Genomic DNA, 26581 nt, shown 5'->3' with positions numbered 1-26581 from the left:
GCTCTACCATTGAGCTACCAGTATCCCCAGCCCTTTTTTATTTTGAGGCAAGTTCTCTAAGTTGCTGATACTGCCTTGAACTTGCAATTCTCCTGCCTGAGTCTCCCAAGTAGCTGGAATGACAGGTATGCACCAGCAATGTTTATTTCTTATATTTAACTTTTCATTCTATCTGACGTTTGCTTTGGTGAACATTACGTGAAGCGAGGGTAAAAATGGACACCAACTAAACAGCGAAACAATTTGCAGAACGATCCATTTCCTCCCTGTTGGTTTGTGACAGCTGCCTCTTCATCAAAAAGGGCTGGGACTAGGCTGGCTCCTCTGGGCTGTCTGCTGAACCCTTCTCATACCAGAACTAAGCTCTTCATGAGGCCTGGGTGCCTAGTGATCAGGTACGCAGATGCTGGAATTAGACAATCTGCAGCCACCTTCCAGATTAACCACTCGCCATGTGGTGATCTGGGGCCAGAGAATGTGCTTTTCTAAGCTTCATTTCTAAGCCTCATTAACACAATCTGTAAAATGGGCTCAGGGTAGCATAATGCCTCCTTCACAGAGTGGCTGTGGGACTGGACACCAAAGGCAGGCAAAGTATGTAGCAGCAGGGTGAAGTGATAGGTGGAGGCCAAGGTATTACAGATCAGAGTCAGCTAAAGCACACTCACTCAGTGGGCATCCACCCCCTGCCCAGCTCCTCTCTGTGGCCACTATGGGCAGCTGGCAGGAGGCCAGTGTGCCTGGTTCCCCTGGCCCTCCTGGAGGGGAGACAGAGTTTTGAATGTGCAGAAGCAGCAAGAGTGGAAAGAGGAACCGTCCCAATCAGAAGCACCCCCTGGGGGGTGTCTTTAGAAAGTGAAGCAGGGAACTTAACAGCCTGTGGGCCCCAAAGGGACTGGCTTCTTAGAGGGGGTGTTAAACATTGATTATTGCAGTCTTTTACTAGTTCCAGAAACCTCTGCACATTGACTCTTGTTGGCCTGGGGGTCCACCGGAAGTGGAGGAGCTCCAGGTAAGACACCTGGTGCTTTGAGGGCAGGGAGCAAGGCCTTTACCACATCCGGATGCCCTGAAGCCTGCTTTGATGCCTGCATTCAGCCCGTGCAAAAAAATTGCTTGTTGCTGGGCCAACTGTTAGCTGATGGGGACCCCGAGGACGCGCGAGAGGGGTCCACGAGTTGGCTGACTGCAGATCCTCATCCCAAGAGTGTGGAGCCCGCAAAGAGCAGAGTGTCGAGTCCCCTGGCTGGGACTTGGCGTCTGGGCCTCAGTGTCCCCAGCTTTGAAATGAGGAGGGGTCCTCGGCTGAACCAAACGCTCACTGAGCCACTCGCTCCGCGCAAAGGGTCGGGTGTCAGAGGGCGCAGCCCGGGCGCCCCCCGGAGCCTGCGTGGCGGTAGCGCGCACGAGCGCAGGGGGCGGCGCGGCCCCGCGGCGGGGAGGGGCGGGAGCGGGCGCGCGGGCGCGCGCAGGCGGCGGCGGCGGCGGAACCTGGAGGACGAGCGTGCGGCCGCGGCGCTGCCAACTCGTGTGGGACCCGCCGCTCCGGCCGTCCGCCCACGTCCGCGCGCCGGTGCTCGGCCGGCAGCGGAGCCCACCGCGCGCCGGTGAGTGGCCTGGGGCCGGGGCTAAGCCGTACAGCCGGGGCAGGGGCGGGGGCCGGGCGCGGGCCGGGAGCACAGCCGGGCCCGGTGTGGGCGCGTGGGCGCGCGCCCGGGGTGCCACGGGCGAGAGGAGTGCGCGCGTGAGGCCGCGGTGCGTGCGGACGCGCGAGGCTGCGTGTGTCGGCGGCGGAGCGAAAGTGGGTGGCTTGTCCGCCGGTCCTTGGGGGGTGTGCGCGCGCGGGGGTGCGCCTCGGAGGGTCGGGCTGGGGAGTGTGGGTGGAAGAGCTGGCGACAGCGTGGCTCGTGTCCACCCACTTGTGGAGCTTTCACGGTGGGCTAGGGAGTGTGCGCAGCGCTGGACCGAGTGTGGGGCTGAGCTGTGTGCCCACGTGTCTTCGTGTTCCCAAGTGCTTGTGTGCACACGTGTGAGCCTCTAAGAGCAAAAGTATGCCTGTGTGGATGTGAGTGTGTAATTTGCATTTGCAGTGTGAGAGGGTGAGCAGCCCCTGGCCTTGCACCCTCTAGGCCTGTGTGCATGATGTGCCCTGCCCTGGCCTCCATGACAGGAAGCCCAAGGAGAGGCCAAGGCCTCCTGACCAGGTGGGTGCGGGGGCCCTGGTTTGGTGAACCAGGGCCAGAGGACAGACATGCAGAGTCCTGCTGAGCCTGGCACTGTGGAAACCTTAGAGCCAGCCCTTGGCAGGACCCTCCAAGGCTACATCGGAAAGGTGGGCATTATGAGGGCACCTTGTCCAGGCATTAGAGGACTTGGGTCCAATTTTTCTGAATGCCTTCTGTGTTTCTGGCCTTGTTCTTGACCCTCTCCAGACAGGAGGCATTTTGACCCTCTCCCCAGACCTGGGGGTCTGATTCTAGGGAGACACTTATCCATGTATCTGAGGGCTTCTCTCTTCTGTCCTGCTAAGTAGATTAAATTGGTCTGATTTATTTGTACCAAGCTTGGGTCCAAGTGTGAGCCCCCAAGAACAGTAAAAAATTGGCCACAGCAAGTTCGGGACACCATCTTCCAAGGGCTGCCCTTCCCGTTTTGACCAACAGGTTCTTGTTCGCTCACTCCTACTTTATAATTGTTGCAAATCTTCACAGCTGAAAGTCTTAATTGCTTTAAAGCAAACTTTAGAAACTTGAGAGCTCCCTAGAAGCCCTGCATTTTCAAAATTCAGCTTGCCTTTCTGAGGGGAAAATGTAGTCTTAGGAGTTTGGAGTCTGGGCCACCGGACCTTGAAGGTACATGAAGAATTGTGTCACTAATGGAAGAAGAATTTCATTGAAAGGAACTCAGAGCCTGCTCCCAACACTGTAGCTTAGGAGTGAACTTTGGACGTCTTCTTTCAGCAAACAAAACCTGGAAGGAAACAAAAAGACCCACATACTTTTTCTTTTTTTGTGTCCAGAAAATGAAAAAAAAAAAAAAAAAAACACCAAAAACTTACCTTCTGAGTTTGCTGGAAATGCTGCCTCCCCCATCAAGGCCAGGCCCTCCCTGGATCCCCCACCCCCAAATAAAATATGCCTGTGGGGAGCCGTGGAATGAGTCACTGCCTGGCAGAGAGCCCCACGGCAAACGTTTGGGAAGGTTCTTGCCTAACTTCCCAGAAGAAAAGGCCCAGGATTTAAAATGGTCCCTGTGGTTTGTCAGCCTCTGCTGTCCTGTCTGCTTCAGAAATGACTAAAAAGTCATTTCTTTCTCCTCAAAATCAAGTCTCTGACTTAAGCAGTGGCCAGGTTGGTCTGGATTCAGAGCTGTTCAGGTTTCCAGAAATGGAGTTTCTGGCTTTACCAGGTGGCATTTCTGGTGGAATTGAGCAGGAAGGAGGAGGGGGAGGGGGAGGGGAGGAGGAGGGGGAGGGGGAGGGGAGGGGGAGGGGGAGGGGGAGGAGACTCACTCCTGGAGCACCTCCAGTGCTGGGAACAGTTCTGGGGGTCATTTCTGCTACAGAAAATGGCTTTTGATTTTTATGCATGAGCAAATGGGTGTGTGGAGAGGTCAAGCCTGTGTCCTGGGACAGCTCAAGAGGGGATGGCGACAGAATCCTAGGTCACCTGCCTGACTTCACAGTCCTTCCTCTTTCTCTTGTAACCAGAATGTGATATATGGCTGCCACGGTACATAGACTGGGACTGAGGATTTGAACACACATCTGCTCAATAAATTTTCACTGTGAAATAGAGGTTATTTTCTCCATTTTACATATGAAAAAACTAAGGTGCTAAGACATGAACTGACTTGTATAATTTTGTTCATTTATTTAGGATATACTGTATGCCAGGCCTGTGTTCACAGCTTTAGGGGGTCTTATTGTACTCCATCTGCTCGCTAGCACTATGGGATGGGGATTATCATAATACCCATTTCACAGATGAGGGAACCGTGGCACAGGGAGATTACATAATGTGCCAAAGATCACATGCTAATATGCAGTAGACCCTGGATTTGAACCCAGGCTTGTCTGAGCAGAGCTCATCGTCTTCCACTGAACTTAGAAACTTGACAGGTTAAATAACTTGGTCCAGGTTATAAACTGGCAGATGGCCAAGTCAATATTTGATTCCACATCTCTGATTCCAGGGTTGAAGTTCTTAACCTTAAACCACGTGTGGCTGCCTTCCTTGTGCTGTCCTACTCCAGCACGCTGCGAAGTCACTGGGTTAAGACAGGCCAGGGTCCCGCAGGGATTGCTGGGCTCCAGACTTCTGGGAGAGGTCTTCACAAAGGTGCTGCTGGCCTTCCTTGTCCCCTCTTGCACCTCTGGAGTGACCAATACCAGGATCAGAGCTTCCCAAGAGAAGGGGCTGCAGTTCACACTTTTCTTTCCAAGTGCCAAGGATCGGTTTCATTAGGGAAGTGTCAAAACAATTGTCAAAAAGAGAACAGTGTTTCCTTCCTCTTCTCGGCTTGGACCAAGCAGGGGAGCTGGAGGGTGGAGCTGGAAGCCCCTAGTGAATCATCCATCCCTGGCTTGTTTGGGGACGAAGCCAGACATTGCTCCAGGAAGAGCCCAGCATCCCTACCCGTGGGGACAGAGAGTTACCTGCACAGGGCTTCACTCTTTGTTCCGAGTATGTGACAACATGATCACTTCTAGGGAGGCTTCTTGTCACTTGTCATTTCAGTCCTGGGCCCGTCTCTTTTCCTTGCTCATTTCCATTCCTACCGGGGTTTCTGCTGGTCTGTGCTTGAGAGGAATGCTGTGTGTGAGGACGGGTCTGATTGGGGCTGCACTGTGCCCCTGCGAGTGTCCTTGGTGTTGAAAAGGAAAGCCATCTCTCCCCCTTCCAAGTATGTTCTGCAAATTGATGAACATTTGCAAATGGCTTCGGGATGCGTTAATTTAAGGTGTGAAATAATAGATCTTGTGCGAAGGCTCAGCCACATTTCTGGCATTGATGGATTTTTCTCCCGTCTGGCCTGTGATTTGGGGAGGTAAAAATAGGCCTTGTTTCTACATTTTTATCTTTTTTTCCTTTTTTGCTGACGTCATTCCTAGGAAGTAGAGTGCATAGGCCATGGTAGCCTCCTAGGCCATCACCTGGAGACTCGGAGCCCTGGGGAGCAAGGGGACTTGTGAAATGAGGGGTTCACTTGGGGTGAAGGGCTTAGAAGAGAGCAGGCAGGGAATGGCCAGGCTTAGCTGCAGGTCTGAGGCAGACTGTCGAGGGTCTCAGTGGCTTTTCCCTGCTCAGCCTTCTCATTTCCAACTCCTGGGGAACAGCAAGGTAGCTTTCTGGAAAATGTTAGTTGAAAGAGAAACAGGCCGGCAACTTCACCCATTGCTGTTGGAAATGGGTGACAGACATGTGGTTCTGTCCTTTGACCAAACCTGAATTAAACCAGTGGCCTCAGGCTCAGATTTGACGTCCAGACAGAGGTGACATTGGGGCACATCAGTTAGCGGTGTTATTTCCAGTGATGTTAACTTTGGGAACTTGACTACAGAGTGTGATCTAGTATTTTGACATGGGTCCCTCTGACAGGACTTGCTTGTGTGAAAACAGACCCCCACACAGGCAGCTCTGTTGTCTCTAGTTCTGGATTTTTCCACAGATGGCTTCTCGTGTGGTCTGGTGGCAAAGGCTCTGGTCTTCCAGTCAGGCTTCTTGGCATCTCCTGGGCAGGATCCCAGTGCTCCCTAAACCCGCCACTCTCCTGGGCAGGATCCCAGTGCTCCCTAAACCCGCCACTCTGGAGCTGGGCTCTGCAGCTGACACAGGATGGCGATGGGAATGGACGGTGGGGCCTCTGCGTCTGAAATCCATTCAGTTCCAACGGCCTGGAGGCCCTGAGCCACATGGAGCCGTTCTTTCTTTCTCTTAGACATCTGCTTGATGGTGACCTCATAGAAAGAAAAAAGGGGCTTTGTGTAGGAATTCCATAGAGTGTGAAGGAATCCTGACAGGGAGGGGGGGAGGTGGCCATGGGGAGCCTGCAGTGCCTGCATGTTCCCCAAATTGTTTAACCCTCACACTTCAAAATCGGCTTGACCCTGGAGAACAGAGACCATTTTAGGGGAAGTTGTAGTGGAGGCGATTGGGAGCGATCTCAGATGTGGAGTCCCTCAGAAGGGAATTTGTTCATGACCCTGTTTTCCAGTGTCTGCCCTCTCTGTTCTTTGTCCTCAAACCCTTTGAAATGGAGGTTTCTGGAAGAGACCTGCAGAGGGAGGCAGCTCCTCTACCAGTGACCTCCAGCTCTGATCAGTCCAGGCTGCAGCCCGGAATTCAGGCTCGTGGCCACCCAGAGACGAGGTGCAGGACTCCATCGGCCTGTGTGTGTGGAAGACTTCCAGGGTCGGAAGGGTGCCTGCCCTATGGTGACCTCTTACAGAAGGGAAACTGAGGCCCCAGATGGGGAGGTGCTCACTCAGACCTGCCCCTGAAGAGCAAGTCATTCACCGCCCCCAGCCTCAGTTTCCCCATCTGGAAAACAGGACCAGCATCCTGACCCCGTGAAGTTCTGGGGAAGGACCACATCAAACGATGCATGTGAAGCATCCCCACGGCATGGGTGCTTGGTGCCAGTCCCCGGTAAGATGTGGGAGGCATTCAGTTACCAAGGACCCGCCCAGGTGGCCCAGCAGGAAGGTCCAGGCTCTTTTCATGACACGCCTTTGGTCTGCATTGAGGCTCTAAACAGGCTGAAGGAGGGTGCCGGGGACCCCGTCCAGACCCCTCCAAAGCACTTTCCTGTGATCATGATCCCCCCCAAAAAAGGGGAATGAAGCAGTGACAGTTTGGAAAGAGGCAAGATTCAAGTGTGGTTCACGGGGAAATATTTGGAAGTGAGAATTTGCTTTCTTCCCACCTCCGCCCGCCAAGGGGCAGAAAGTAAGTCCCCTAAGTTTTTGGTGTGGCGTTGGAAGGCCGCCTGAGGCGCCCGGAGCGGTGTCAGCCATGCTGTGTCCTGAAGCCAGGCAGATGTGTTGTTAATTATTTACACAGCACCAGCCTCAGCAGAGGTCTGTGCTGACAGGAGCGTCTGTCACAGGCCTGGGTGGGGCCTGGGGACAGAAGTGAGCAAGAGGTCTGTCCCTCTTCTTCCTGCCCAGGGCCTCAGGGAAGGTCCACACAGCGAGGCCTAGGGAGGCCCCCATGTTCTGGGAGCCCTCCTGAGCCATTGGGTTTCCCCAGACTGGCTCTTCCTAAAGGAGGGGAGAGATCCTTGTCCCCTGGAAGTGGCCACCTCTCCTGAGGTGGCTTCTGTAGGAATTTGCCCAGCTTCTTACACCTGAGACCCCAGGTCGCTTGAGTGGTGGGGGGAGGGCCACAAGCTGTGGAGCCCACTCCCCACAGGTGAGCTCACCTGAGGGCTTTGCTGGCCACCTGCCACTCCTCGTCCAGAAAATAGGCCGGTAACACCAGGCCCGTGATTCTCAGGCATAATTTGGGGTGATTTGCCTCAGAAGTCGGCTTCAGGATTAGAATTCTGAAAAGTAAGGGACCTGGGATCAGAGCCCGCCCTGAAAGTCCACTAGGGACAAGAGACGTGGGCTCCATGTGGGCTGGCAACCTCCCCTGCCTTCCTGCTCCCTGTTTCACATAGGTTTTGTCCAGGAGGTGTTTTAAGAGAAGGTGCTCCTAGGAAATACCCAGAATAGAGAAGCCCACGGAGCAGGTCAGTGGGCACCAGGGCCTGGGAAGAGGGGGAATGAGGAGCTGTGGCTCAAAGGTGTGGGTATCCTTTTGGGGTGATGAAAACGCCTTGGAACTGGGTAGAGGTGGCATTGTGAATGTACCACATGCCACTTTAGCATTGTTGATTTTGGAGCAGGGGATATAGCTCAGTGTAAGATTACTTGCCCAGCATGTGGGAGGCCCTGGGACCAATTCCCCAGTACTGCCAAAAAAAGAAAAAGTCAGCCGGGTGCAGTGGTGCGCACCTGTAATCCCAGTGGCTCAGGAGGCTGAGTCAGGAGGATCACAAGTTCAAAGTCAGCCTCAGCAACTTAGCAAGGCCCTAAGCAACTTGGTGAGACCTATCTGTAAATAAAATATAAAAAAGGCTGGAGATGTGGCTCAGTGGTTAAGTACCCCTGGGTTCAATCCCAGGAAGGAAGGGAGGGAGGGAGGGAGGGAGGGAAGGTGGGTGGGTTAATTATATGTTATGTGAAAAGAAAAACTCTGATGCTTAAAACAAAAAGAAAAGCCCAGAAGCTCCCCATTTTTCAGATGGGAACACCGAGGTGCGGAGTGAGACCATGACCAGCCTAAGCTCTCACATGCAGCCCATGTCTGCTCTGTGGAGTGAATCAGATCACTCCCAACTTTCAGGCCAAGATATCGTGGTACCTGGGCCTGGAATATGGGTGAAATAGAGCATCCATTGTCCCTTTGGCTGAGTGAAATCTATTCTTTTAACCAGCGGTGCCATGTTGGTCAGTAGGTACATAGCTATTCATTCAGTCATTCAAGAAATGCACCCGTGGCTGGGGCTGTAGCTCTGTGGTAGAACACTTACCTGCCGTCTGCAAGACTCTGGGTTCAATCCCTGAAAACACACACACACACACACACACACACACACACACAGAAGGAAGGAAGGAAGGAAATAAATGCACCCACCTTCTGGGTCAGGCATTGCACAGAATTGGCACAGAGGCCTCTGACTGCCCCACCCCTTGGCCTCTCACCACCTGCTGGGGACAGAAGTTGAGTCAGAGGTTTGTGAATGCTTTGCGGGAGGTCTTTCTTTTTTTTTTTTGTTAAATATTTATTTTTAAGTTTTAGGTGGACACAGTCTCTTTATTTTACATTTATGTGGTGCTGAGGATCAAATCCTGTGCCTCGTGCATGTTAGGCGAGTGCTCTACCACTGAGCCACAACTCCAGCCCTGCGGGAGTATTTCTTGGGGCTCCTGCCTGGGGAAGTAGGAGTGAGGGGTGTCTACACAGGGAGATGTGAGGTCGGATAGACGACGACGAGAGGGCAGGATGAAAGGCAAATAGACCTAAGGGTGAGTGGGTGGGTTATTGTGGGCTGGGGTCTAGGCTGCTGGCAGACCCTGGGCAGTGCAAAGCCAGGAACTTCTCCTGCCTGCTTGGCCTTCCGGTGGCCCCTGTGTGTCAGGGGCTTGCTGCATGTCATGTCCTGGCTCACTTTTTTACATGAGTGAATGCACTTCTTCCTTCCACCAGTTCTGTGTCAGGGGTACCTTACCAATATGCTCATTTTATAGAGGAGGATGCAGAGAAGCGGAGTCTGTTACCTTGAGGAAACCCACAGCATTCAGGGGGCCCTTTGAAGAGTCAGAGGACAGAGGCTGCCTTCTGGAGGTGCTGTGAGCTGGCAGCCAGGCCCGGAGCCTCCCAGGCAGCTGGAAGGAACGGCATGCACTGGGTCCTGTGCTTGGGGCACAGAGCATTACATCCGTTATCTGACTCCCCGACTAGAACATAAGCTCCGCTGGGGTAAGACTTGGTCTGTGGTCACAGTTGTATCCTCTCTGCCTAGCACTGTGCCTGGCACATAGTAGGAGCTCAGTTAATTATCTGAAACTTTCTGAGCACCAGTATGATGACCTGAACCTCAGAAATTACATATTTTAGAACAATTCTGATTTTGAATTTTCAGATTAGAAAAGTCTGTACACATATCCCAAAATCCAAATGACTCCAAGCTCTGAAACACTGTGGTCCCAGGCATTTCAGAAAAGGAATCCTCAACCTGTGGGAGGAACCTGAGCCCAGAAGGCTTGTACCTGCCAGAGTCTCCTTCCTGTGCCCCTTCCTTGCAGAGGCAGCTCCTCCCACATACAGGAGGGCTTCGGTGGCTGGAATGGTCGGGGGCCGTGTGTCCAAGCTGTTTTGTTTTTTCTGGGGTTGGGGATTGAACCCAGAGCCTTGGGCATGGCAAGCACGCTCTACTGCCGAGCTCTCCCATAGCCCTGAAGCTGCATTTTTGTTGGACATGCTGTGGCATCCAGAGGGTGTCTCTGTGAGGTTCTTAGGAAGGGGAAGGGGACACCGCAGTGGGAGACCTCTGGGCAAGGTGTTATTATTAGAAGATGAGCACCTGCCCCCTGGTTCCACCCCAGCATCTCAAGGAGAAGCAACCTCTTTACTGGTGTGGCCTTGGCTGTCACCAGGCTGGGTGCCCAGATGGCAGCAGAAAGGGAGTGGAGGAGCCCACCCCAGGGCTTGGCGGCTAGAGTCGGTTCCCCGGGACCTCAGTGAGCTCCGTGCGCCTGACTCAGAGCCTGTGCATTTCCTTTGTCTCCTCCAGGAATTTTAGTGGCCTTTGTGTTTGTTTTAAATGCCAGCCTCCTCAGCCCAAGTGGAAATGAGGACTGTCTCATTTTTGTCTGTGCAGAGGCTGGGGACGAGGGTGGGGACTGCCTGCTCGTGGAGCCAGCCTGGTGGTGACAGCATGGCACTTGGGAAACATTCTGTGGTTTTCTGTCAGGGTGATGAGCAGTGGGTGCTGTTCCACCTGGGCTGGGCACTGGGGTCACTGCCGGGGTGACACTCAGGTCCAGGTTCCCGGTGCTATTTAGTTCCTGGTGCTGATGGCCGCTGTGGGAAACATGGGGATCAGACTAGGTTCCTGTCTCTTCCTGGGGAAACTTGCAAAGAAAATACTTATCCTCCATGCTAACGGCTCTCCCTTGCACACCCCGAGTCTTCCGACGTTGGTCACCTGCACAAGATGACCCCACTTTCGCCGTTCCCCTCAGGGCAGTGATCTGTAAAAGTATTTGTTTTAGTGTCATTTGGGGACAGGAGAGACCATTGGATGATGCTCCTGGTGCGCGGGAAGTTCCTGGAAGCCCCAGTGGCGTATGGGGCAGCATCTTTGAAATTGCGTGCTGCTGAAGACCCAGGACCTATGGCACTATGATGCACTAATGTTAGCAATTGAGATATTTAATTTTGAAGAAAAATTGCTCTTCCTGCCCACCACGGGCACTGGAGGGCCTATATTTCCTCAGGAGGAATGAGAAATTGCACTGTGTAATTCGGACCTGCAGAGAGGGAGTCATTATCCCCCATTAATTTATTAGTTAATTAAGTTTTTTTTTAATCTGATCACAGTTTTATCTGGCAATTCCTCCAGTTGCCATTCATCCAGCAGCGGGCCCCCCTGTTCGTGGCCTGGTGCTGGGCGCTGGAGATAGCGCAGAACAGGATGCAGATGTTGCTGAACTCCTGCCGTTCGCAGCCACCTGGCTGTGGTGGCCACAGGGGGATCTCTTGGTTTAGGTGGTCCTTTACTGAGCACCTAATATGCACAGATCCATCAAGACATAGGAGTGAAAATGACGCGGTCCTGGTGTTGGATGGTTCTTTGGATCCCGACCCGACGCTCGCTGTGATAAACCCGGTCAGCTCTTGCTCATGGGCCACGTGATAATGTCCCCAGAATGAACCAGAACCCATCCAGATGCCCCAGGAACCGACGTGAGCACAAGGCACCCCCTTCACACGTTGCGTCTCAGTTCAGCGTCTTGCCACCACCCAGCATTTTGAGACAGAATGTGAGATCTCGTGGTTGGCTAAATACATAAATATTTTATGTCTTGATATTCTGAAAATGAAGCCTGAATGCACGGCACTGCAGCACATCAGTGCTATAGATCATATGTTATAATAATCTGGTGACATGTTGTTTAAATATTTATGGACTGATGCGGCCTGACGGCGGGGGAGGGGCGTCTGGGAGCAGAGTCGCGGCAGACGCTGGAACGGAAGCTTCACGCGGGGCCTCGGTTTCTCATGGGATGTTTTGGGGCAGAAGTAATGAATGGCATTTATTGAGCACTTTCTGTGTACCACATCCTATATGCATATCATTTCATTTAATCCCCACGGCACCTGGAGAGGGTGGGACTCTTAAGTAATGCCAAGTCACAGATGGGAAACTGAGGCTGGATCCCCAGACCCCGCAACTCTCGGGAGGCCCAGGATCAAGCCCAGGTCGACCTCAGCTCTCAGCCACTGTGCTGTCCATCTCTGCGGCCAGTGGGTTGCATTCAGAAGGCCCCTGCCCCCGCCAGGAGCACCTCTGTCCCATCATAAGTGGACTTGCCAAATCACGGGGCAGTGTCTAAAAAACGTTGGGCAGGAGTAGAAGCCACGGGAATGAACCCTAACCCAGGAGGGCCGTCACTCAATGGCATGGGGCATAGAAGAGCCACTGTGGGCCGGAGCCCTGCACACAGTAGGGAAATGGTGGTTCTCACCCTCCTACCTTTGTTTTCATTCTGGTTTTGCTCAGCCTTCTTCTCTCCCTGCGGGGCTCTGGCAGGAATCGAGGAGTGGCCCGGTGAATTAGGTAAGAGAGGCCCCACTTGACACAGTGGGCTCCGGCTGGGCAGCCAACCCCAGTGCCCCTGCTGAACAAGCAACAGGCGCTCCGTCCCAGGCCGGCCTCCTTTAATCACCACTCAGGGTCCAGGGAGCTCCTCCAGGTGGAGGCCTTGGTCAGCCGAGCATCACGAACCCCGTACCTGAACCAGCCTGGCCGCCAGACACAGCAGACGGCCACGGAACAGGCAAGGAACAAGGTCCCAGGGCAGTGACGTCCTCCACTTCTGCAGCAACTCAGAGGTGTTCTGAAGGTCCCCTGGAGCCAGAGGGTCATGTATTGGCAGGCAGGACCAGCTGCATCCTTCGCAGGGCCCATTGCAACTCGAGAGCGCCGTGCAGGGGGCAGGAAGGGCTGGGAGCACGCTCCTCTTTTCCTTGGGGACCCTCCGCCGCCTCAGTGCTGCAGTTTGTTTTAGGGTTCGGTTCTCTTGGGCCTGTGGAAGCTCAGGGCAAGCACAAGCCCCTGCGGGGATGCGGGACCCCACCCTCGCCCAACCCTCCCACACCTGCACCCCGGTCCCTGCTGTGGGGGTGGTGGCAGTTGCTGGGAGAGGTGTGCTGAGCACCACCCTGGGGGCGGGACCACACGAGGGCGAGGCTCCAGACCTGGCACGGGCTTCTTGGTTCCACCAGATGTCACTCAAGAACACACTGAAAGACCCCACGGAGCTCGTCAGGCAGCGAGCACAGAGCGTGGCACCCCAAGCTCAGGCTCCCTTCCCCAGGGAGGGTCAGTGTCTCTGCTGTGGACACACTCGTGAAGCTGGCCCCAAAGGGAAGGAGCACAGAGCAAGGTTGCATTTTCAGTGCTGGGCATGTGTTGCGGCCAGATTTTATTGGGAGGGGAAGTCGGGCTGTTAAGCACTGTCCAACCACTGGCCCAGCAGTGACCACTATTCAGCCAGCGCGTCCCCTCCTCACCCTGGGCCTCTCATGATAAGAACATGCTGTGGACCCAGCAGTCACACTGTTGCCAGATAGTATCTTACTGATAGATCCATCTCCTTGGACTTCCTGCCTTTGAGTGGCAAGGGTCAGAAACCAAATGACCAGGTTTCTGACCCACTCTCTGGACAGCTGCCAAGCAGGCGATGCCCTAGAGATAGGGGGCAAGGGAAGCTCAGATTCCACCAGCCCCCCTCGCTGATCCCAGCCCTGAACTTGGGGCAGGCAGTCACAAGGAATAGATGTTCCATAAGCAAACACGAGAGGCTCGGGAGAGGGTGTGGTGCCTGCTGAGCACCAGGGACCTGGCCAGGTTGTGTTGGCTCCTCTGATCCTCGTGACAGCCTTGGGCCAGCTCCGTTTTTCAGATGAGAATAGGTGAGGCTCAGAGAAGGAAGCCACTGGTCCAAAGCCGTAAGCCACAGAGTTTGCACCCAGGTTTGAAGCAAGGCCCAGCTGGCCCCAAAAGCCTTGGCTGGACAGCTGTGGTCCCTGCCGGGCTGGGTCTCCTGTCCCTGCTGCTGCACCGGGGCAAGACGGGAGCCAGATCCTTGTGCTGCTTCCTGCCTGTTCCTGCCTCTGGGCGGTCACCCTCCTTCTTGGGCTATGGCCCTCGTTTTTCCTCCTGTAAACCCAGCTGCTCTGGGGAGGAGGCAGGTGGTGGGGTCAGATGAACCTGGACGCAGGTCACACTTCTACCTTTTGCTCACCGTGTCCCCTGGGCTTCTCGCCTCCCGCCGTGTTTTCTCATTTGTGGAGTTGGGGGGGCGGGTCAGTGGGTTCCCGCCTCTGGGGGAGACTTCAGCAGTCGGTGGCTGCTGATGTGTTGACAGTCGTGACGCTGGGTGGGGTGAGGACTGGGGCCTGGTGGTGCTTGTGATGCTCTTAAGCATCTCCCTGTGCCGGGACACATGGAGGTCACTGAGGCCAGGGCTGCCTCCCTTGGAATCCCCCCCCTTCTTGTTCAGCCATTCATTTATCTGACAGAGCCACGTACTGTTGAGAGACCCAGTAATGAGCCACGGGGACAAAGTCCCTGCCCTCACTGTGCCGGCATTCTGGCTCATAAACAAGGAATGAGTCAGGGTTACTGGCCAGATCGTGGGGGACGCACCAGAGGGGAAAGCCATGTCGGGCACCTGTATGGGACAGCAGGGCAGGGCAGGGCAGGAAGGACTAGAGCTCCCTCGGTCTCTTCTCTTGTGGGGCCATTGCTGGAGATTAAACCTGCTGGCTTTCATGTAAGGTCCCAGCGCCCCTCAGGACCCGAGGAAGCTTGAATGCTTTTTAAGGGGTCTTTGAGAAAACGGCTTTCAGCTCAGAATGGGGAGGCTTATGTTAGAGGCCCAGAGAGGTTCCTCAGCTTGCTGGGGTCACACAGCTCCAAGTGGCCAGACTCCCCGAGCCCTTGCTCAGTCTCTGTCCACCATGGCTACTCCCCACACCAACCCTGGCTCTCACCATCAGATGGACAGGTGAAAAATGGCTCGGCAGCTTGGCCCCTCACTGTGGGCATGTGTGGAGTGAACCCTTTGCATGGCTGTGTAATGGGCACCCATTCCATGGCTAAAATGCCTTCCACATGCCACGGATCTCAGGGTGGATTAAAGAAGTGACCGTGCTTGGGTATGTGTGTTGGGGAAGGGGTGCGTGTCTGGCCCTTCTGGGGACTGACAGCGAGGGGGTGGGTCTTGTGGAAGGACTGCTTCCAGACCACCATCCCAGTGTGGCAGACAGCCCTAAACGGCCGGGCGTTCTGCACCTGCAGCCCGGAGCTGGCGTTTAGGCCCATTTATTTAAAGCGGGCGCCGGGAGGCTAAAGACCGGCTCTGCGCGCCTGCCGCCTCCCCGCAGCAGGGGAGCGTAATCTTCGGGGCTTTCTTCCCATTTATGAGTTTTTTGTTGTTATATATTTGTAAAATGAGGCTTCTGCTGGCAAAAGCAGGTTTTAGCGAGTGCGGTGGCTCTTTCAAGACCTAATAAGGCCCCAAAGGATGGTGAGCTCCAGCAACGCTCCCCTCCCCCGGGCCCTGCTCCGTCCTGCCTCACACACTTTGGGCACAGGCTACCATTTGTCTTGCTTCCCATTAATGGAATTGCTGCCATCACTTCTGCAGGACAAGATGGGCCCTTTGGAACTGCCTTGGGGACAGAGGCAGGATTGGCTGCCAAGCAGTTTGCTTACAGGCGGAAGGAAAGAAAAAAGTAAGCCTGCAAGAGAAAACTCTGGCCAATAGTTGGTTCTTTGGGTGTTCAAGCTTTTACGCAGTGGAGGAGAGGGACCCTTGAGTCCCACCACCTGCTCACCACCCTGGCGGGCCACCCTGACTGTGACAGGGGATGTGATGGCGTCCGTGCCTGATGGTTCTGAATGGGGCCTGTTCCCTATGCACCTCGGCCCTGCTGAGTGCAGAGAAGCAGGAGAAGGGGACCTAGCTTTTGTGGGGTACTCACATCTGTCCCCATTGTGCTTCTTTAGGGGATGCCTTAGGGAGGGGCTCTCCGTGGGCCTTTGCGTCCAGCTGCCTGTCAGCAACCTGCCCTGTCACATCCCAGTTCCATGTGCAAATGAGCTGACACCCAGGTCTCTGCTGTTACACAAGAGGCCACTCCGGCAGTGCTGGATGCCAGATGTTCCCTCCGGAGACCTGGTAGAATTTCAGGGTCTGGGACCCAGAAAATGAGGAGGTGATGGGGAGCTGGCTTTTCTCAGGCCACCTGCATCCTGCATGCCCATTTGCTGCAGGGGTGGCAATAATTGTCATCTTCAGTGCCAGCTCTGATAGGTTGATCATGGCTCCCTGCGATGCGGTGTTGAGAAGGCTTTGGAGACTGTGGGATTGATTAGCGATGTCTGCTGTGTGCCCAAGAATGAGGAAGGGGGCCGTGAATGGGGCCAGACCTGAGTTAATACAATTCTTAACCCCAGCGTGGACTCGGGGGAACCAGCTTGGTTCTCGTGGCTAGTCGACCATGGGCCTCACCACGCCATAGACTGTAGGAAGGGGAGACCATGAGCCCGGCACACAAGTACCAGACAGAAGGACAAAGGCTCTAGGTCCCTTCCAGGGATGAGATTCAGGTGCCCCCACATTAAAGCCAGGGCCCTTCCTTGCACGTCCTCCTATCTGCGGTCCTCATCTTTGAAGCAAAGGTCGTGCTTCACTCATGGGCCCCTGGGGAGGGGCAACTGAGGAGATGGTGATCAGGGAGCCCAGAACTCATGGGTAAGGGGTGGCATTCAGAAATGTCAGCTTCAGCCGCCTCGCTGCCCCACCTGCTGCCAGCACCTGCCAGGCCCATCCTCTGCTGTGCCGAGCCGGGCTCTCCTGTCCTGCAGTGACCGTCCTCAGCAGGTCTCCTTGACTGCGGGACACTGGAGGCTCCCACAGCCCGTGTGCTTCCTTCCCTCTGCACAGCCCCCACCCTGTGGGGCCCAGTGACGAGTCAGTCCCCTGGGCCAGGAGCCCCTCGAGGGCTGGGAGAGGCCCACTTTCTTCTCTGCTCCTGAAGCCCTGCCTGGTGCCTGGCCTGGGCAGATTTGGGTGACAGCCATGAGAGAAAGGGTCAGGGCATCCCCATTTGTTCCTGGGGCCTTGTTTCCACCGGGCAGCCAAGTTGTAGGCTCAGACATTGTGTCCAAACCTCAGGCCTCTTTGAGGGTAAACAGGTCAGCCCAACAGATGGCACCTGCCCCAGAAACCTGTGACTCAGGTGCCCTTTGTGCCTGCTATGGCTGAACCTCCCAGGTAGCTGGGTTCGAGCCTGTGGATGGGGGGCACTGGAGCTCTGGGAGCTGGGCGGCTGCTGGGCACTGCCGATGTCAGGATGGAGGGCTGGCCTGGGGCAAGGGGGAGCAGGGACAGCCTGAGGGGAGCCGGAAGGCCCCAGTGCCTCTCCCTGGGCTCCTACCTGGAGCCCTGAGTTGGGCTGTGGCTTAGAAAGAATGTCCCCCCGTGGCTTTAATTTTAAATGCTCCAGAGTGTGGGGAGGATTTCCTGATGGGTGATGGGTGGGGTGGGGTGGGATGAGGGGGTGGTGGGGTAGGCTGGGGGCGGTCTGCTGCTCCACTCTTGCTGCCTGGATTTGGGGTGGGAGTCAGACGAGTCTGAGGCTTCTGCGTGGGGTCAGCCAGAGCCAGAGGGGAAGGATTCGAGCCCATAAAGCAACATGGATTCCCTGCAGGCATTGGAAAGGACTGCTGTGGGACCTCAGTCACCTCGTGGGAGCCGCAGGCCCCCTGTGTGTCCCTAGAGCGTGTCAAGCAGGGACAGTTGCTGCATGCACACCAACCAGCATCTCTTAAAACGGCCTCTGCTCTCGCTGTTGCTGCTCCTTCCTCGTCAGAGCCCCCGGGGTTTCTGTGGTGCCCTCGGCTGGTCCTCATATTTAAACAGCTCAATTTTTTGAGTGAACTCACAGCTCTGAGAGGTTAAAGCGACTTTTGCTCAGCAAGGATCTGAACCCACGCCTGTCTCCCCGGAAGTCCCAGAGCTGGTGCCTCCCAGGGCCAGTGGGAGTTGGCATGCAGGTAGAGCACGAGGCCACTGCACTGGCAGGGGCATGAGACACGGGCAGCAGTGGAGCCTACGTGGCCAGTGACAGATGTCACCTGGGGTTGGGGTCAGAGAGGCCAGGAGGCCACAGGTGCTAATCCCAGGAGTGGTGACTTTACCTGGAACTTAAAGGTTGTCGGGGGAAAATGGGGTCAGGTAGGGGCTTTGGGAACGTGCTCCCGGTGGCGGTGAGGAGAATGGTTTGACGAGGGGGTGGTGGGACTGGGTGAGGCCAGGAGGCTGGCCTGGGCGCCAGGCACTGATGCCAGCGTGGGCACCGTGAGCCTCTCCACTGTCTGCGGCCACAGCTCTACTGATGGAGCTGCCCCCAGGTGCCGGGTGGGAGGCCCCGCACCCAGCCTCTCTGACAGCTTTCCTGTGAAAAACAAGGCCGACGCCTCCCCACTTGCTGGGGACAATGTGAGAATAAATGATAAAATATGTAAAGCTTGCAGTGAAGGAAAGAAGTGCCATGTATGTGTTACTTTCCCTAAATCCGGATTTCTGCGAGTCATTTTTTTCCCCATCAGAGAAGCTGCTTTGATTTCCGGGGATGGGAGAAGCTGGAGTGAAGGGGGTGCGTCTGCCGAGGCCGGGCTGCTCCAGTCGCCTGCCATGGAGCACTTCTGGGCTGTCTCACTAACCTGCAGGAGCCCCAGGTCCGATGTGCTCTCTGGGGAGCATGCTGTGCTCCCTGGTGACCTGGTGACCGTTCTGAGCCTCCCTTCACTTATGTACTGAGTGGATCCAGAGAAGTCCAAGGTGATGCTGTGAGAACCAGCTGCTTTGAGTTTTAATCCCTGTCTGCTCGTGGCTTGGGCTGGGGTTGCTCCAGTTGATGTTCTCAGGGTCACTTTGGTGGGGGGCAGTGCCCTGAGAATGGTCCAGCAGATTCCACGGAAGTGAGGTTTCTCAGGAAGGTGAGCCGAGGCCAGCCCAGCAGCCCCTGCTCACTCCCTCTCAGAGCCAGCCAACCCCAGGGTAATCCTAGAGGAGGGTGGTTCTGCCCACCAGCCAGGGGCTCAGCAGCTGCCTGTGCTGCCTGACCCTGCCCTGGGGTCAAGTGGATGAACGAGGGGAAGGGATCACGTAGTAGCAGATCCTGGCTGGATGACGTCAACTCTTCACCTGTCTGGGCTTTGCCATCACCAGACCCCCATTTTATACCAGGGTAGACTGGGGTTCAGAGAAGCCAAGACACCCAGTGGAGAAGCTGCTATTCCCTCATCTGACACCTCCAACCCCTGGGAGCGCTGGGCCCTCCACTCGGCCTTTTCCTTCAGATGACTAGACATCCTGGACCCGGCATGTCCCGGGCCTGCATCCGCACCCCCTGTCCCCTCTCCCTCCCCTTCAGGGCCGGTCCTTCACCCAGGGCATCCCCCGGGGAGGGATCAGTCCTACTGGGGGCCTCTTGAGTGCCAGGCATAGCCTGGGCACTTTGCAGTATCTCATTTTATCTGATCACAGAAGTGAGGCTCAGAGAGGTGACAAGGTTTCCCAGAAAGTAAATGGAGGGTCCCAGATTTAAATTCTGACCTGATCCTGGAGAGGCCACTCACTTGCTGGACCAGTCCTGTTGTTGGGAGAATGGGAGGCTGCATGAGGGTCCGGAAACTAATAAGCCCTTTATGTGTTAGAAGGCTGGACCCTTTCGGTGGGCTAGCCTGGGGCATGATGTCAGAGGCATAGCTTTCTAGCCAAATAAATGAGCAGGGATCCAGCAGGGCAGGGGGCTCCCTCTGGTCCCTGGAAAACGTGGAACTAGAATGAGAACCCAGAGCAGACCTCTTCCTGGGGGGCAGCCCCAGCATTCCTCCTCCTGGCTTTGGCTGTCCTGCCTGTGAAATGGAGGATCAGGAGGAACCCGCTTCTCTGCTGAGTGCTAATCTATGACCTCATGTAATTGTCCCAGGACCTGTGGGGCCACTGCCCCTCCTCTGTACCCTCTTGGCTTCGTTTCCCCTCAGCACTCACTGTTCTGAGCGACCGTGTCTCTTCCACATCTACATCTACACCCCAGTGGCTCAAAGCCCCAGGAGGGCCGGGCCTTCTCTGCCTCATCTCCTGTGTCCCCAGCCCCTCAGGCAGTGCCTGGCATCCTGAGCCTCTCACAAAGTGCTTGACAAATGGTGGCAGAGCGTGTTAACTGCTGTTGTCTTCAAAAGGACACCGGGGCCCACAGAGGACAGGTCTGTCCCTTAGTCCCTCAAGGTCAGGATCGGAGCCCCTGCCTGGCCCGGGTTGGCTCTCCCTGACCAGCGTTGAGCCTGGGGTTCCAGGTGAGCCTGTCTGGTCCCTGCGGGTCACACTGCCCGAAAAAACTCCCAGCTCAGGCTTGTGGCTTTGGATCAGCTCAGAAAAAGTGTGTCCTGTGACTGCTCAAGGAATCTGGGCATTTAGCCCAGAAAAGAGTGTGTTTCCTGGCTTCCCGAGAACTGGGCCCACCCTGCCCGGCCTGGGTGTGCAGAGTGGGAGGGAGGGGACATGGACTCTGGCTCTGGAAGGCGACGGCGTGGGACCTTATCGTCTCAGACAGGCTCGCCTCCCCGTGGGACACTGTCCCAGCTCTGAGCTGCATGACTCTAGCGACAGGAGTGCTCTTGAGTTGGGGAGGGAGCCTTTGTCATGTTGCTTCCCGCACATCTCCCCGGTTACTGGAGGCAGATGTGGGAGTGATGTCGTGAAACACAAGGGTGACCATTGTCCACTGGGTCATCGGGCCACTAGGGCCAAATGTTATGAAAGTTCCTCCCAGAGCGTCAAGACATCTGGCCTCTCCCTCCATAGCCAGCGAGGGTTTATGAGGTGGCTTTGGAGAGAGCTGGAGTCACCGGCCCGTCACGTCTGCACATTGCATAATTTCACAATTTGGGTTTTTTTCCTTTTCTTTTCTTTTTTTTTATTTTTCATGAGAAGGGCCAGTGCTTCTCCCTCCTGCTCTGCTTTTTTTTTTAAATTTTTTTTGAAAGAGAAGAGAGAGAGAATTTTTTTAATATTTATTTTTTAGTTCTCGGCGGACACAACATCTTTGTTGGTATGTGGTGCTGAGGGTCGAACGCGGGCCGTGCACATACCAGGCGAGTGCGCTACCGCTTGAGCCACATCCCCAGCCCATCCCACTCTGCTTTTTGTCTCCATTTTCTTTTCCCCTTGACGGGGGAGTGGGTTATTGATGTCGCTGGGTGTGTCCCCCCCAGAGGGCCTCACCTGGAACTGCCACAGGTGCGCTGGACTACACCAGCCGGCTTTCTAAGGGGCGGCTCCTCTTGGGCTCACTGAGAGAGGAGAAGGCCACCTCCTCCTCAGCCGGAAATAGAAGAATCACCAAGCACAGGGCTCGAGTTTCCTGGGTCCCACCCAAATCCGGAGCCCGGCCGCCCAGGGCTGTGTGAGACCCCCGCTGCTCATGGTGAAGTGAGAAAACAGAAGGCCAGGCCTGGCAGAGGCTGCGCTCCATGTCAGGCGTGCTTCCCCACGCAGGATGGCGATAATAGATGGAAGTTTTATTTTAGATGCCAGAAAAAGTTGGCAGCCTTACGTCTGTCTTCAAAGTTTGGGGGAAGCTTTATAAGCCTGTGGAGTCCCCAGGCCTGGGAACCCCCGATGGCCTCCTCTGCACACACAGCACAAGCGCGGTCCAAGGCAGGCTCCAGTGCCTCCGAACGGGACAAGTCGTGGTCATGGGAACCAGTGCTGGCTGTGCCCAGGGTGTCGGTTGCCTGGGGAGAGCCGTTGGCTCCGTCTGAGGCCAGATGTCCGGAGTCCAGGTGTCACGGGGTTGGTTCCGTACGGAGGCTCTGGGGGACGGTGCGGGGATGCCAGCACTACTCGGTGTTCCAGCCTGTGTGTGGACGCAGCACTGCAGGCTGGGCCTCTGTCGTCACGGGGTGTTCTCCTGGTGTGTGCCGGTGTCCAAACGTCCCTCTTCATGTAGAGGTCCTAGTCATTGGGTTAGGGCCTACCCTAGTCCCACGGGACCTCAACTTAACTCAGTTTTACCTGTAAAACCCTAGGCGTATTCCCGGACTCCCACATCCAGATAAGCCCGTAGGAAATGGAAAACACCACCATTAAAAAGTGTGCTTAGGACACCTAACCGGCCGAGCATCCTTATCCATGCCGCACACAGGCCCCGCGTCTCCCTTGGGATCATGTAGCTGACTGAACTGTGGCTTGCTTCCCAGCGCCGTGAGGATATGGCACCGCCTACGGCCAGCCCGGGCAAATCGGAATTCATAGCATGATTTCTACTGAAGGCACCACCCTTCTACATCATCATAAACTCAAAAAACAAAAACAAAACCACAATAATCATAAATTAGAAACTGTGGCTACTTCCTAATAAGGTCACATTTCCAGGTTCCAGGTAGACATGAGTTCTGGGGAGACACCGTGCAACCCAGTTCAGGGGGCATAAGGGAGGAGGGAGGGCAGGCAGGCAGGTCCAGGGAGTCTGCTGGCCGTCTTGTGGAGGGACAGTTGCACATGAGGAGCGGAGTCCAGCGAGAGAGCCACCCCACAGTGAGGGGCTGCAGGTACAATGTCCCCTCCACCTTCTAGACCCTGAGGCTCGGCAGATGCAGGGGCTCCTCACTGCAGGGCCCCTCATCCTGGACTTGGGGATGAGCGTGGGACAGGCAGGTGAGTAGGCCATCCCTCAGCAGTTCATTTGTTTTTAAACACAGGCCATCCATGTCATACTTTGGTGGCATCAGCTAGGACAGTTGAAGGCCAAGAGCTTCTCAAAGCTCAGCACAAGCGCCAGCCCTGTTGAGCGGCCCCTCCCAGGACCCCAGCGTTCCCAGCAGTACCCGCCAGTGAGGTCCCTCTCCCCCGCTTTGTGGATAAAGGGCAGCGTGTGGGGTAGGAAGGAGGGAATCCAGGCCCTTTCGTTCCCCCAAGGACCCTTATCTGCTTTGGCAAAGGCTGTGTGGCCAGACATTTCCGGATGAGCGCAGCCCGACGCCTCCCACCGAGGGATCTGCAGCAAGCCTGCTCCCCTCAGAGCCTCCTCTCCCTCCCTGAACTGCTAACATCCCAGCCCTGCCCACGACAGAAGGACTCAGGACAGTGAGGTGACTTAGGAGTTGTGACAACCCATGTGAAGATTGTGCTTAGCTTCGTGCGAACTGACATACAGTAGGTGCTCAATAAGTACTTGCCAAATAAGAGAGTATGTCTTGGAGCTCGGCTTTTGAGGTCCTAAAACAGGGACTCCTGAGAAGGGGATTCTCTAGGTCTTTCCCCCTCCCATCTATGAACACGTGGACACTGGAGATGACCAGGCACAGGTGGGGAAGTCGGGTGTGTACATGTCACACGGGGCAGGGGACAGATGTCACATGGTCTACTGAGTGACATTATTCCTAGGCTTGGCACCATAGGAGGGGGTGTCCAGAGAGCCCGTTTTCAGTCCTGACTCTGCACCCCATACCAACCATGTGCGGGTGTTTGCCACGCCCCGTGGCTCCCTCCTCCTGCTATCCTGGTGCCACTGCTGCCCTTCTGACCTCTGTCCCACAGCTCAGCTGGGCCTGCCTGGCGTCCAGGCCTTTGCACGTGCTCTGCCGTCTGCCCCTCCACTCGCAGCTGCTTCCTGTTCTGAGGAAAAGCTCTCAGAGCCCGGGCAGCCTGCACAGAGCTTCCCCTGCACTCCCACACCCTGGGGTGCAAAGTGGCGGTCACAGGGGTTCTTGGTGTATAACACTCCCGCCTCTAAACAGGGGACAGAGACTGGTCCCCTGCCTGCCACAAGGTAGGCGCCCAGGGTGTGTGGATTGAATGCCCCTGGGTACGCCACTGCTCTGCTGCATGCCTTGGTTTGTTTGTCTTAGAAACACAGGGTATGGACTGGCGGCTTCTATGGGGGCCTTTCCAAGGTGTCCAGTGAGACAGGAGGGCCCAGATAAGTGGGCCGGGGTCTCCACTGCGACTGGAATGGAAGCTAGAAGCACCTGCAGGAGAGTGTGTTTAGTGATGATCTGATGTTGCCGAGATGGTGTGAAGGAAGCTCCGGAACTTTCTGGGCATTCAGCACAGATTCACCGCTAATGGATTCCAGTGATTTGCGCTGTGTGTTCCAGCTGCCACAAGCTGGTGGTGTGGTAGCTGGACCCTCCCCTTCCCCACCTGCTCCCAGGGGATTCTCCCGGTGCCTGTGGAGGGAAGAGTGGTCCATCTGGGCCGGAGACAGCGTCCTCTGCCCCATGAAGCTCTCCCTGCATTCCTGTGTCAGGTGAGAGGTCCTCTCAACCTCCACGGCGCAGATGCTGCTGGGACTCTGCCGCGCACTCCAGGCAGGCACTGAGTGTGTGCGTGTGTATGCGCGCGCGTGTGGTGCTGGGGACTGAACTCACAACCTCTCGTGTGCTAGGCAAGCCACCTACCTCTGAGCTACGTTCCCAGGCCCTGGCACTGGGTCTTAAACCACCTCCTCTGCCATCACCCAGCTGTCCCAGCTGTGTGGGTTGGCGCCTCTCCGAGCCTCAGTTTCCTTATGGAGATGTTAACACCCACTTCCCTGGGGGGAGCCGCTGAACCCAAACATGTGGCTCAGCGCGCCCCCCGGGGCGGGCGCCTGTGATTTCGTGGCTGATTCTTCTTAGCGTGAGCATTCCTCATTCTAGAGATTAGAGCAAAACAGATCAGCCGTCTGTTTAAGCCAAAAAATGTCTGTTGTCGGAAGAATTTTGTTTTGGAAGACGAGCCCAGGTTTTGGGTCAGAACCATACTCTCCCTGGAATCGCACGGTGGCGCCTCCAGGCGTGTTGTAAAGCTTGGTGACCACCCAAGCCTTTGAGCCCTCCACGTGGATGCTCCGAGGTCAGGCTTCTCGGGAATCCCTTGCACAGCTGGACTGCTTGTCACGTTGGTAGCATGGCTTCCACAGAGCGGGCTCTGTCTGCCCATGAATAGATGTTTTTTTTCTCTCTTTCTTGGATGCCTGAATGGCGGTCTCCCTCCTGCAGTCCCAGAGGCCGGCCTGAGTATAAAACTCCAAAACAGACATCACAGTGGGGTCATCCGTTCCTGCTTGGACTTGCAGCTCTCAGCAGGGCTCAAAGAGCCAGGTCGATGGCCTCTGTGACCCAGGGAGCCTCCTGAGACGGTCCTGGCCTGTGGTTTAGGAAGGCTGCTGAGCCCAGCAAAGACATTGGAATTCACCGAGAAGCCGGCAGATGGGAGCCCAGGCGGGATTGAGGGAGCGGCTCAGTCTCTCCACACCAGGCCTGCTGGCTAACCTGTGGCCTCCAAGCCACAGGTGCAAAGCCTGTTAGGACGGGAAGGACGTTAGGGACCAGCCAGTGCCTGCTGCAGCTAGTGGACCTGCCACCCAGAGGTTAGGAGCAGGGATTCTGGACTTGAAGCACCCAGTTCCTCCACCTGCACCAGGCCACCTACCTTGCCATCTCCGATTCCCCTTCCATAAAGTGCGAACAGTTGTTATCTGTGTCGCTGGCTGTGGGAACTAAGGAGGTGAAGGTCATTCCAAGGACAATGCTTGGTGCAGAATAAACAAATAGGACTAACGTAGGCCCAGAGAGGGCCAAGGACTGGTCTCTGGTCACCCAGCTAGTTAGTAGGGCAGCCAGGGCTGAAACTCATGATCCCTGGTCTCGTGGACACTCCCCCACTCCGGCCCCGGCAGACTGTTTCAACCTTGCCTTTTGCAAAGGAAGTCGCGTGACCCTTCAGCCCGCAGGAATCCAGACTGCCTCCTCAGGCTGGCGGGGCCTGGCTGCAATTCCGTTCACCCGTGACTTCTTTTTCTTCCTTTTCTCTTTTTATCAAAGCTCTAGATGGTCTCTCCTCCCTTGTCCCTGCAAACAGGAAAATTAACCACTTGGCAAAGGAGTTTTGAAGACTTAAGACCTTGCCATGTGTCTCGGAGCCAGCACCCCCTCCCCAGCCTGTTGCCCTAAGTGAGGTGTCCCCTGTGGACAGGCTGTGACTGCTGCAGGGGAGGCCAGCTGAGCAGCGCCACGCCAGATGCAGGTTGTGGTGGATGGTGGGTCGGGCAGGTACTGACTAAACAGAAGCCGGTGACGCGTCCTTCTAGGAAACAGGTGACACCCACCAGAAATGCTGCCCACTTCCGTCCGCCTCCCGTGTTAAAGGTTACATGAGTCATCAGGTTGCATGCACTTTTCTCCTGATGCACTGAAGTGCTCATCAGCCACTCGGGCTGAGGCTGGGTGGCCGGGAGCATCCAGTGTGTGGGCCTCCAGGTCTGAACTGGGGGACTTGGTAGCTTTCTGACTTCTGCTGGCACCCCAGCCCTGCGCTCTGGAACTGCCAGCCCAGGGTGGAATCCCAGCTCTGGGGGCTACCACTGGGGGAGAGATGTGCCCCTCTGAGCTTCAGGTTCCTCATCTGTGGAAGAGGTGGGTGGGCCCTGCCTGGCAGGGGAGGTGGGGATCCCAGCATGGTGTCTGAGAGCCCTGCCTGGCTCGCTCCCTTCTGCCTTCATGCCAAGAGGCCCTGGCTCGCCCGGGATCCAGCTGAGGCACGGTGGATGTTGATCTGCCCAAGTCCTCCCCGAATTGAGGGACGCTTGGCCAGGCCAGGAAGCCTAGATACAGTCCCACAATCATGGGGTTCAAGAGCACCTGGGGTATAGCCCTCTAGGCCTTTTGAGGAGGGTCCCAG

General features: G+C 55.9%; 1 protein-coding gene across 1 annotated transcript in view; it reads left to right on the top strand.

The window, feature by feature from the left end:
• Positions 1 to 1491: 1491 nt before the first annotated feature.
• Positions 1492 to 26581, top strand: part of Nek6 (NIMA related kinase 6) — a 78063-nt gene continuing 52973 nt past the window's right edge. The window contains exon 1 of the mRNA XM_076845501.2: positions 1492 to 1607. The gene's annotated coding sequence lies outside the window, so the exon portion shown is untranslated. The remainder of the gene's footprint in view (positions 1608 to 26581) is intronic.

This window comes from Callospermophilus lateralis, chromosome 2 (assembly GCF_048772815.1).
Source record: "Callospermophilus lateralis isolate mCalLat2 chromosome 2, mCalLat2.hap1, whole genome shotgun sequence".
In the NCBI taxonomy this organism is placed as follows: domain Eukaryota; kingdom Metazoa; phylum Chordata; class Mammalia; order Rodentia; family Sciuridae; genus Callospermophilus; species Callospermophilus lateralis.
This window is presented reverse-complemented; position numbering and strand designations above follow the sequence as displayed.